Here is a 10832-nt window from a genome sequence, read left to right on the forward strand (position 1 = left end):
ACACCCTTCTATTGGACATGTGGCATCCCTTCGCCTTTGTCCGGACATGTTCCATCAGCTAGGAACATCCATTTCGGATCCAATAGTTAATGGCCAGTTGCCTCGTGCTCTTCCAAGACTGCATGATGAGTTCCAAACAAGATCCCTGACCGTATTTCGCGGACAATCTTTCTTCCTCCCACCAAAAGCACGCTCGATGGGACATCCCCATGTCTTTTCAGGCGACCTGCTACGTTTTGCACTGCACCGCCTGTAGAGTAAAGTGACAAGTGAGACGCCATGTCGCCCCGCCAGCAATCTCTATCAGCCGTCTAAAGAATAATGATTGCGTTGCCAATCTCTAAGCAGTCATCATGACTGTGAAAGTCAAAGGACCTCCCTAACCTAGATGTGACAAGGCTCTAGATACTATAAAAGCCTTCCCACAACTCAATGGAAGGGGAGGGGAGGTAAGTTAGCCACTTCTGGAATTCCCAAGATGAGATATTCTATATAATTGTCAATCTAACTAAGCTTTGGAGGGTGTGTTCGGACAACTTGTCTGGACATCTTTTGCAGGAGAGTAGAAGGAAGCATCACTCTTAGTTGATTGCGCGTCGACATTAGAGAGATACAACACTTCCAGCAGGTCGTGGCATCAACAGCTAGGACGCAATTCTCAAGGTTTTTGAATTCTTCAAAACTCATAGGATCAATGTCCCAGTTTGAATAAAAGAAATTATAGGGGTGCCCGTGAATTTATCAAAGAAGTAATTTAGAACCTGCACTATTTTCAATAGCAAACAATTGTATGATTGAGAAAGACACTCACTTGAGCTCAATTATCTGTGTCCGGATCACTCAGCAAAGTGGCCACATCCCCTGAAGACGAACATCCAGTGAAGGCCTTTGGGTAGCTAGAGACAACTCTTGGCACCTCTCTCTCTTTAACTTCTCCAGAAGGTGATTAATTTCCTTAATTTTTGGTTTTTTTGTTTTTTCCTTGAATTGATAATAAGGGTGATGACAGCGATGACACCAATGATCTGATCTTTTTTATGGTTGGAATTATGCTATAGGTCAACAGGGGAGGAGGACGTGAGATTTAAAGTGTTGTACTATGGCTTATGTCACTCTGATCTTCACCAAATCAAGAACGAATGGGGCTTCACCACTTACCCTTTTGTGCCCGGGTATGAAATATATTGTTTGTTTGATTGTTTTTTTTTTTTTTTTTTGAATATCTAATCACGCTTAAGGACAATTTTAATTGTCATGTAGATCCGTTACATGTTGACCAATTTTAATGGTCATTTGCAATGGTTTGCATTTGAAGAACAAAAGAATGTAACCAAACCACAAAATTCCAAATGTAATGAAGGAAAAAGTGTGCTTTTATGTGTTCAATTAAAAATATATGTAAAATAGGATTCTCATTTTTTAATATTTTAAACCATATATTAAAATATTATGAAAGGAACCTCCCTTTGCTTTGTCATTTTCTCTTGCTTGCTCCAAGGAATGAGTTATTTTTTCAACAGTTTTTAATTTTCTATGCTCCCATGGTTCCGCCTATCACCCGTGTCCAACCCCGAGAAGTGACTTTGAGCTCTCCTTCAAATAAAATGGGTGTCCACGATGGGTTTTTATTTTACAAATAAGTAATGTTGATCATTCTCACCACTTTTGTCACATTCTTCTAACACCTTACATGTCAAATGAACTTTTATGTATGTGGTAGTTTGCTGCTTGTCATATTATTTATGACATTAATTAGAGAAAGAACCAAGACCTAACCCATATTAATAGTTGACTCTAAGAAGAGAAACACCATGTTCAAAAGTTATAGCATTGCAATATGTGTATCATTCCATCCTGCTTCTGCAGACACAAGATTGTAGGAGTTGTGACAGAAGTCGGAAGCAAGGTGAACAACTTCAAAGTTGGAGATAAAGTAGGTGTGGGGTGCCTCGTTGGGGCATGCCACTCTTGCCAGAATTGTTCTAATGACCTTGAGAGTTACTGTCCCAAACTGATAGGCACACATGGTTCCCAGTACTATGATGGAACCATATGTTATGGTGGTTACTCTGACACCATGGTGGCCAATGAGCACTATGTGCTTCATATCCCCGATAACATGCCACTTGACGAGGGAGCACATCTCCTATGTGTCGGGATCACAGTCTATAATCCCTTAAGATATTTTGGACTCGATGAACCAGGAATGCACGTAATAGTTGGTCTGGGTGGGCTTGGTCATTTGGCTGTCAAATTTGCCAAGGCTTTTGGGTGTAAAGTCACAGTAATCAGTACATCCCCGGGAAAGAAGAAAGAAGCCATTGAACATCTTGGTGATGACACATTTCTAGTTAGCCGTGATGCAGACCAAATGTAGGTAATCTAGCAGTTAGAATTATGTACCCTGGTGTTCACATGCTTCCCAATTATCAAGCTTTATAATCTCATAATTACTTCGATATAATTTATATTGTATACGGAATTATGTAGGCTGCAATGGGCATGATGGATGGTATCATTGACATGGTCTCTGCAATTCATCCTCTTCTTCCATTGATCAACCTTTTGAAGTCTCATGGAAAGCTTGTTATGTTGGGGATACCTGATCAACCACCCGAGCTTCCAATCTTTCCTTTGCTTATGGGTAAATAAGTATTGTTGCATTTCTATTAAGAAAATAAATCAATTAACTTTTTTTTTTTGCTTTAATTTGGATTATTTTAATAAGAAATGACAATGTAGGAAGGAAGACTGTGGTCGGTAGTGTCGTTGGAGGATTGAAAGAGACACAAGAGATGATTGATTTTGCAGCATGCAAAACACAACATAAGGCCAGAAATTGAGGTTATTTCCATGAATTACGTGAACATTGCAATGGAGCGTCTCGCAAAGGGTGATGTCAAATACAGATTTGTCATTGACATTGAAAACACCTTGGCTGCTACCAAGTCTTAGCACACTATCATCACAAACTTGCTTTTGCACCATTTTAGTTGATTTTGAAAGAAAAATATCTTCAAATTGATAAATGGTAGTTTTTTTCATTTATTCTTTCATTCATTCATGTACAGAGTATATATAGAGGGTAATCACCATTCTAAGAATGAGAAAGAATGATACAAGGAAAGAATGATATAAGGAAAAAACAACTAATATCCTAATATCTCAATATTCCTAATATCTTAACTTTCCTAATATCTTAACATTCTTAATATCTCAACACTGAATGATATAAGGAAAGCATTCCTAATATCTCAACACTCCCCCTCAAGTTGATGCATAGATGTCACACATGCTCAACTTGTCTAAAAATTTTGAGAACACTTGACTTGAGACAGCTTTGGTGAGGATATCAGCTAATTGATCTTTTGATTGAATCTTAGGCAATTCCACAATCTTATCATTCAACTTTTCCTTAATGAAGAATCTATCCACCTCGACATGCTTTGTACAATCATGTTGTACTGAATTATGAGCAATGTCACATACGGCTTTATTGTCACAAAACAATCGGATTGGTTGCCTAGATAGGTAACCTAAATCCTGTAAGAGGAGTCTTAGCCATAATGCCTCACAAAGTCCTAGAGTCATACCTCTAAATTCCGTTTCTGTACTTGAACGAGCGACGACATTCTACTTCTTACTTTTCCAAATCACAAGATTACCACCTACAAAAGTAAAGTAACTAGATGTAGATCACCTATCATCCACTGTACCGGCCCAATCAGCATCAGTATATACTTCTATACTCTGATAATCAACATTTTTAGTGAACAAAATTCCCTTCCCAGGAGCATTCTTCAAATACCTCAAAATACGCATGACTGTATTCATATGTTGCTTTCCAGGATTATGCATGTATTGACTCACTACACTCAATGCATAAACAAGATCTTGTCTTGTATGAGCTAAGTACATTAATCTCCCCACAAGTCTTTGGTATCTTCCCTTATCGATTGATACTTGATTAGGCTCAACACATAATTTCAGACCTTCTTCTATTGGTGTATTAACAGGTTGACATCCCAACATTCCAATCTCATGTAAAAGATCTAAGGCATACTTTCTTTGAGACAGAAAAATTCCTTCACTTGATCGAGAAACTTCAATCCCAAGAAAGTATTTTAAAGGACCTAGGTCTTTCATTTCAAATTCTCTAGATAGATAATTCTGCAGAGTTTTTCTTTCTTCAGGATCATTTCCTACAACTTCCATGTCATCCACATATACGATGAGTGTTGTAATCTTACTATGTTGTTTTTTTAGGAACAAAGTGTGATCTGAGTTACTTTGATGATAGCCAAAAGCTCTCATTGACTTTGTGAACCTTCCAAACTATGCTTTCGGGGATTGCTTCAACCCATACAATGACTTCTTCAATTTGCACACCTTCTGACATTGGTTTTCTGACACCATGCATCTTGGTGGAAGATCCATATATACTTCTTAAAATAACTCGTCATGCAGAAAGACATTTTTCACATCAAACTGTTGTAATGGCCAATCCAGGTTTGCAGCTAAAGACAATAATACTCGAACTATGTTGATCTTAGCTACAGGTGCAAATGTCTCTATGTAGTCAATTCCATAAGTTTGAGTGTACCCTTTTGCTACCAGTCTTACTTTAAATCGTTCAATACTACCATCTGCCTTGTATTTCACAGTATAGATCCAACGACACCCAACTAGCTTATTTCATAGTGGACATTCTACGAGTTCTCATGTTTCATTATTCTACAATGATTTCATCTCTTCATTCATGGTTGCTTTCTACCTTGGATCAGCTAAGGCTTTCTACACACTGTTAGGAATAGCTACAGTAGATAATTGATTTACAAATGACTTATTTGATTCAGACAAACGATGGTTAGACACATAGTTGCTCATAGGATATTTGACTTTGGTAGACAATTCAGGTTCATAAGTGGGTTTAGGAATACCTCTATTATGACGGTGTGGTAACTGTTTCATGAATGGATCAGGTTCCAAATTAAGAACACCCTCAACAGACGACGATTGATTTGGTATTTCAATGAAGGCATCTTCGGACCCAAATTGTTCAGATGGTTCAATTGTACTGTCTCTTCCCTCTTCTATCACTTCTTTAGCTTTTGGGTGGTCATTACTACTTGGTTCTAGAGTTGTACCACTCATATCCAATTCACCCGCTTCTTGGTTCACTAATTCAGATTGTCCAGATTAATCCTTCTTAGAGATATGATAATTATAATCGAGAGCCTGAATTTCCTTATGGTACTCCCCCTAAAGTTCAGACTCAGATGAAAAATACATCGAATCTTCATGAAACACCACATCCATTATAATAAACATTCGTCAAGTTGGAGGATGGTAACATCGATATCCCTTTTTGTGCAATGCATATCCAACAAACACACATTGCAATGCACAGGAAGTTAACTTGGTGCGTTGGTGTTTATGTAGATGCACAAATGCCACGCAACCAAAAACACGATGAGGTAGATTTGTGACGGTTGGGGCAACTACGACATTAGCAAGAGCTTGGAGAGGTGTTTGGAAGTCAATTGAGCTGGAAGGTACCTGATTGATCAAGTATGCAACAGATATGATTGCTTCTCCCCAATAAGATATCGATATTTTTGCTGCTATCAAGGAAACATGAACAACCTCTAACAAGTGTCGATTTTTCCGTTCAGCGACTCCATTTTGTTGAGGTGTATTGGAACAAGTAGTTTGATGAATGATGTCATGTCCTTCCAAGTACTTTTGAAGATTAGAACTCTAATATTCTCCATCATTATCATTACACAGAACCCGAACCTTTGCATTATACTAAGTTTCAATCATTTTATGAAATTTTTTAAACAACAAGTTCACTTCATCTTTGGTCTTCATCAAGCATAACCAAGTCATTCTGGTACAATCACCAATAAAAGTAACAAACCAACGTGAGCTATTTAAAGTTGAGACTTTGGATGGACCCCAAACATCAGAATGTATAACCATAAAAGGAAGCGGACTTTTATTCAAAATTAACGGAAACGAAACACGATGGCTTTTAGCCAATTCACAATTATCACAACGGAAACCAGAAATATCACTCTTTGCAAACAAACTAGGAAACAGTTTTTTTAAATAACCAAAGAAAGCATGTCCCAAACGTCAATGCCACAACCAAATTTCAGACTTGTTGCAACTTATTTGAATCCTTTCACTACAAGTCCAAGTAATAGAGTTTTCCCTGCTTAATACCATAACCAATCATCTGTCTTGTTTGGATGTCCTTAATAACACAAAATTCAGGCCAAAAAATGACAATACAAGATAAGACTGCAGTAATTTGAGAAACTGACTAAAGATTGTAATCTAAAGATGGAACAACTAAAATAGAATCCAAATTCAAAGTATCAGTAAGAGTTAAGGATCCTTTCCCAATGATTGGGGTTGTGTTACCATTGGTTGTGGAAACAATTTTTTGTGAGGAAGGTCTAAGGGGTGAAACCTGTCTAGAATCAAAAGTCATATGATCTGTAGCACCAGAATAAATTATCCATGCACTATTAATAACAGGTGTAGAAGTATTTAAAGACTTACCACCATAATCTGTAGTGGCTACCAATGTAGAGGCTTTCTCAACAACATTAGTCTTTGTTTTTATTTCGGCAGCAGTTGTAGTCGAGGTTTTCTTGGAATCATTCTTCCGTTGATCATGATTATTATCATTAATAACAAAGTGGTGATATGCTAAACATGATCTAAAGATCCATGGTTCAAACCCTCGGTTCCTCATTGTTTTCCTGGTCATACCAAGATTCGTTGCTTTGAAATTGTGGAATATCCAGACTGGTGGGATCAGTCTTATTGTAGTGAGTGCATTTGAAGCTTGACTTATCAATATTAGGGCTTGTCTTAGGATGGTTGATCGCTGTCGGTTTACCATAGCGACAAAATATCCAAGATTTCAGTTCCATGGCTCTAATACCATCTTCAAATTGATAAATGGTAGTTTTTTCATTCATTCTTTCATTCGTTCATGTACAAAGTATATATAGAGGGTAATCACCATTCTAAGAATGGGAAAGAATGATACAAGGAAAGAATGATATAAGGAAAGAACAACTAATATCCTAATATCTCAACTTTCCTAATATCTCAATATTCCTAATATCTCAACTTTCCTAATATCTAAACATTCTTAATATCTCAACACTGAATGATATAAGGAAAGCATTCTTAATGTCTCAACAAAATAAATAGAAGAGGGAATTACAAAAATAAATGTTTGAAATCATAATGACAAAGTGAATAATAGTGTCAATATTTACCCTAGCATGCAATTGGTTCTAATGAAATTGTGTTGATGGTTATTGGTAGGAATAAAATAAAGTAGGAATAAGGTGCAAATAGCATAAATAGAGAATTTGAAAACTTTGAGAATAAGATGAAAAACTTTAATGTTGTGTCATTGTTAACATAGGATGGAAAGAAAAATTATTAGTTGGGGATAATTATTAGAAAAATTACTTTAAATTTTTTTAAAATTTGAGTTAATAAAAAAAATTTTAATACCTCAAAATTTTTAAATAGTTTTTAGAAATATTTTTTAATAGAATTTTTTAAAAATTCTTATATCTAATGTAAATTTACTGTTATTTTAAAATTAAAAAAGAAAAAGAAAATAGGAATTATTTTTCACAATAACTATTTTTAATTAAATCCTTCGTAAGAAATTTTTTTAGTTCATTTCTAAAGTTGCTCATTATCATGTTTTAACATAATTAATTATAAATTCATATTTTTAAAAGACAATTGCAATATAATTACATGTATTTATATAATAATTCTATCATAACTTTATTTCTTTAACAAAAACTTAAATTACATATAAGAGTTTTATGTATTTTTGACTCTTTTCTATCCATATTACTATTGTCCATGTAGAAACTTCAATATTAATACACTAATGTAAAAAGTAAAAGCATAAATATTAAATTAATTACATAATGGATTTGAGTGAATCTAAGTAGGCTTGGACGTATCTAATTGAGTCTACGTGAACCTAAGTGGGTTTGGATGTGCCTAAATGGGCTTGAGTGAATTTAAATGGGTCTAGGTGAACTTAAATGGGTCAAGTATGCCTAAATGGGCCTAAGTGAACCAAAGTGGATCTGATGTGCCTAAATGAAATGATATGCTTAAATGGGTCTAAGTGAACTTAAATAGACTTAGGTGTGCTTAAATAACCTAGGGTGCTGAGAAAAATATTTAAGGTGGTGTTTGTTTTTTTTTGTTAGAATAAAAAAAGTCAAAATATTTTGTTTTTTCTATTTAACTAAAAGTGATATATTGATATCAATCAACATAACTAAATTAAACTTATTGATAACAAGTTTATTTTAATTATGTTAGTTGATATCAACATGCTAGTTTTAGCTAAATAATAAAAACTAAATATTTTGACTTTTTTTATTCAGGCAAAAAACAAATATCATCTCAGTGACTTATAGTGATTCGAAAGGTGACTATATATAAGGTTTAATGTACCGTGAACCAAATTTACATCCATTATATGAGATATTTTCTTACATACATCAACAAACTCTCCAATAATTATTATTATTACAACAAATTAATAATAATAATAATAATAATAATAATAATAATAATAATAATAATAATAATAATAATAATGAGAATGATAATATTATATAAAATATAAAATCATGGTAGGTGTATCCGATGCTTAGATTCCAACAAATGGCTAGGCATCCATTATGAAACTAATTAATTTATATATTGTAATGCGGACAAATGCAAAATTAGTGAAATTGAATAAATTAATGATACAAATATATGTGTACTCAATAATATATTATAACAATTATTATCTAACAAGATGGTAAAAAATCTTCCTTTCTCCTAAGCATTCAAGGGTACCAAAATCTATCATCAATGGATATTGATATTTTTCCATTCTATATGGGAAAAAATAGATATATTCATATAGCATTCACTCTTTTAAAGGAAAAAACATGCGACAGAATCACAATGAGGCGCATGGGGCAGAGGTTGTTGTAGACACCATTGATTCAGGTGGTTGAAAATGGAAGTTGTAACATACACAGGATAAGGCTTGGCTTTTCACCATCTGAAAGTTGGGCAAAATGTTAACCATTTTCCGTTCACATACTTCTTTCCATAAATGGCCCGACAGCCAAGCAACTTTAACGTTCATTCCCCATTGATTTTTGGGAGAATTGTGTTTTGGCCCAGCTGGGCCAAAAATTAACATTTGGTCCATATAACTTCCATAATTGATGGAAAAGATATGAAATGTTAAAAGATCAATATATCCTTCAAATTTTTATACATTACCTTTTAAGGATATAAAATAGTGATGAACTAAAATACCCAATGACTTTTCACATAAGCTTTTTTTTTCTCTTTATTGTACCACTATTCATGCAACCATAATAATTCTATTTTAACAATTTGAATTTTTATTATTTAAAAATTTTTTATTTATAAATAATTGAAAATCAGCATTATTTTATATTTTAAATTATAAATAAAGAAAAATTATGTTCAAAAACTATTTTAAAAAAGACTTTCTAAAAAATAGTAATATGATTTATATTTTTTATATATTTTTTTTGAAAAAACATTTAATTAAAAATGAAACCTATTTTAGAAAATAAAAATTGAAAAACTTATTTAGTACTATTTTTTATATGAAAATAATTAAAAGAATTAAATTTCATTCATTGATTATCCATTTTTATTTTTTTCCATTAGTTATTTTAATAATAAAAAAATATAATATGTTTACGATTAAACAAAGAAATTGATCAATTATGTGTTTTTTGTGGGACTATCTTTTATATGAAAAATAATTAAATAACTAAATTATATATATTTATTATTCTTTTTAATTTTATTTTCTTTATTTATTTTTTGTCTAATAGAAAATTTTAATATATCCATAATTAATAAAGTAATAATAAATCAATTGTGCACATTTTAATCTATTAAAATAAATTACTTTCTAATTTAATAAATAAAATGAAATAAGTAAATAAATTTGGGGTTATTTCTATTTTTTAACATATCTTATATCAATATTTTTTATTATTAAATAATTTTTTATTTTTTATTTCTTTAATTCAAAAAATAAAATGAAATAAATAAATAAATTTGGAATTTTCCAACTGATCTTATACTCATATTTCTTATAGTTAAATAATTTTTTTATTTTTTTTTCTTAATTTCCAAAAATAAAAGGAAATAAATAAATAAATTTGGCTTAAATAATAGTTTTTAAGTAATTTATTTGTCTTATTTTTAATTACATTTTGCATTGAAAATAAAATAAAATAACGTTTTATTTGAGTCACTGTACAAGGTATTTACACTAAGTGTACATGACAAATATACTAACTGTACAAGGGTGTACAAGACTATTATTTGTGAAGGATTTTAAGTGATTATGAAAAACTTGTTTGTTTATTTCCCCTAACCGAGGATAAATGACATTCTTTATACACATTGGTTAAGCATACATTCATCTCATGCACTTTATCTAACTTGTATATGGTTATTTTAATAGGTACCTCACTTATGATAATTGTAAAACAAAATTATACAATAATTTTTCTTCTTTTTTAAAACCAAACCAATGCAAACATGGTTAACCGACCTATTATTAGATATTCATGAGATGATGTATGAAATTTGAGTTATTGTACAAGGGTATTACACTAACTGTACAAGACAAATTTACTAATTGTACAAGGGTGTACAAGACTACTTTTTGTTAAAGATTTCAAGTGATTTTGAAAAACTTTCCTATTTTT

The 10832-nt window shown here is 32.4% G+C and overlaps 1 pseudogene; it reads left to right on the forward strand.

The window, feature by feature from the left end:
- Nucleotides 1–432: 432 nt before the first annotated feature.
- Nucleotides 433–2955, forward strand: LOC117917349 (annotated as a pseudogene).
- The last annotated feature ends 7877 nt before the right edge of the window (nucleotides 2956–10832 follow it).

Source organism: Vitis riparia, chromosome 7, assembly GCF_004353265.1.
Source record: "Vitis riparia cultivar Riparia Gloire de Montpellier isolate 1030 chromosome 7, EGFV_Vit.rip_1.0, whole genome shotgun sequence".
In the NCBI taxonomy this organism is placed as follows: domain Eukaryota; kingdom Viridiplantae; phylum Streptophyta; class Magnoliopsida; order Vitales; family Vitaceae; genus Vitis; species Vitis riparia.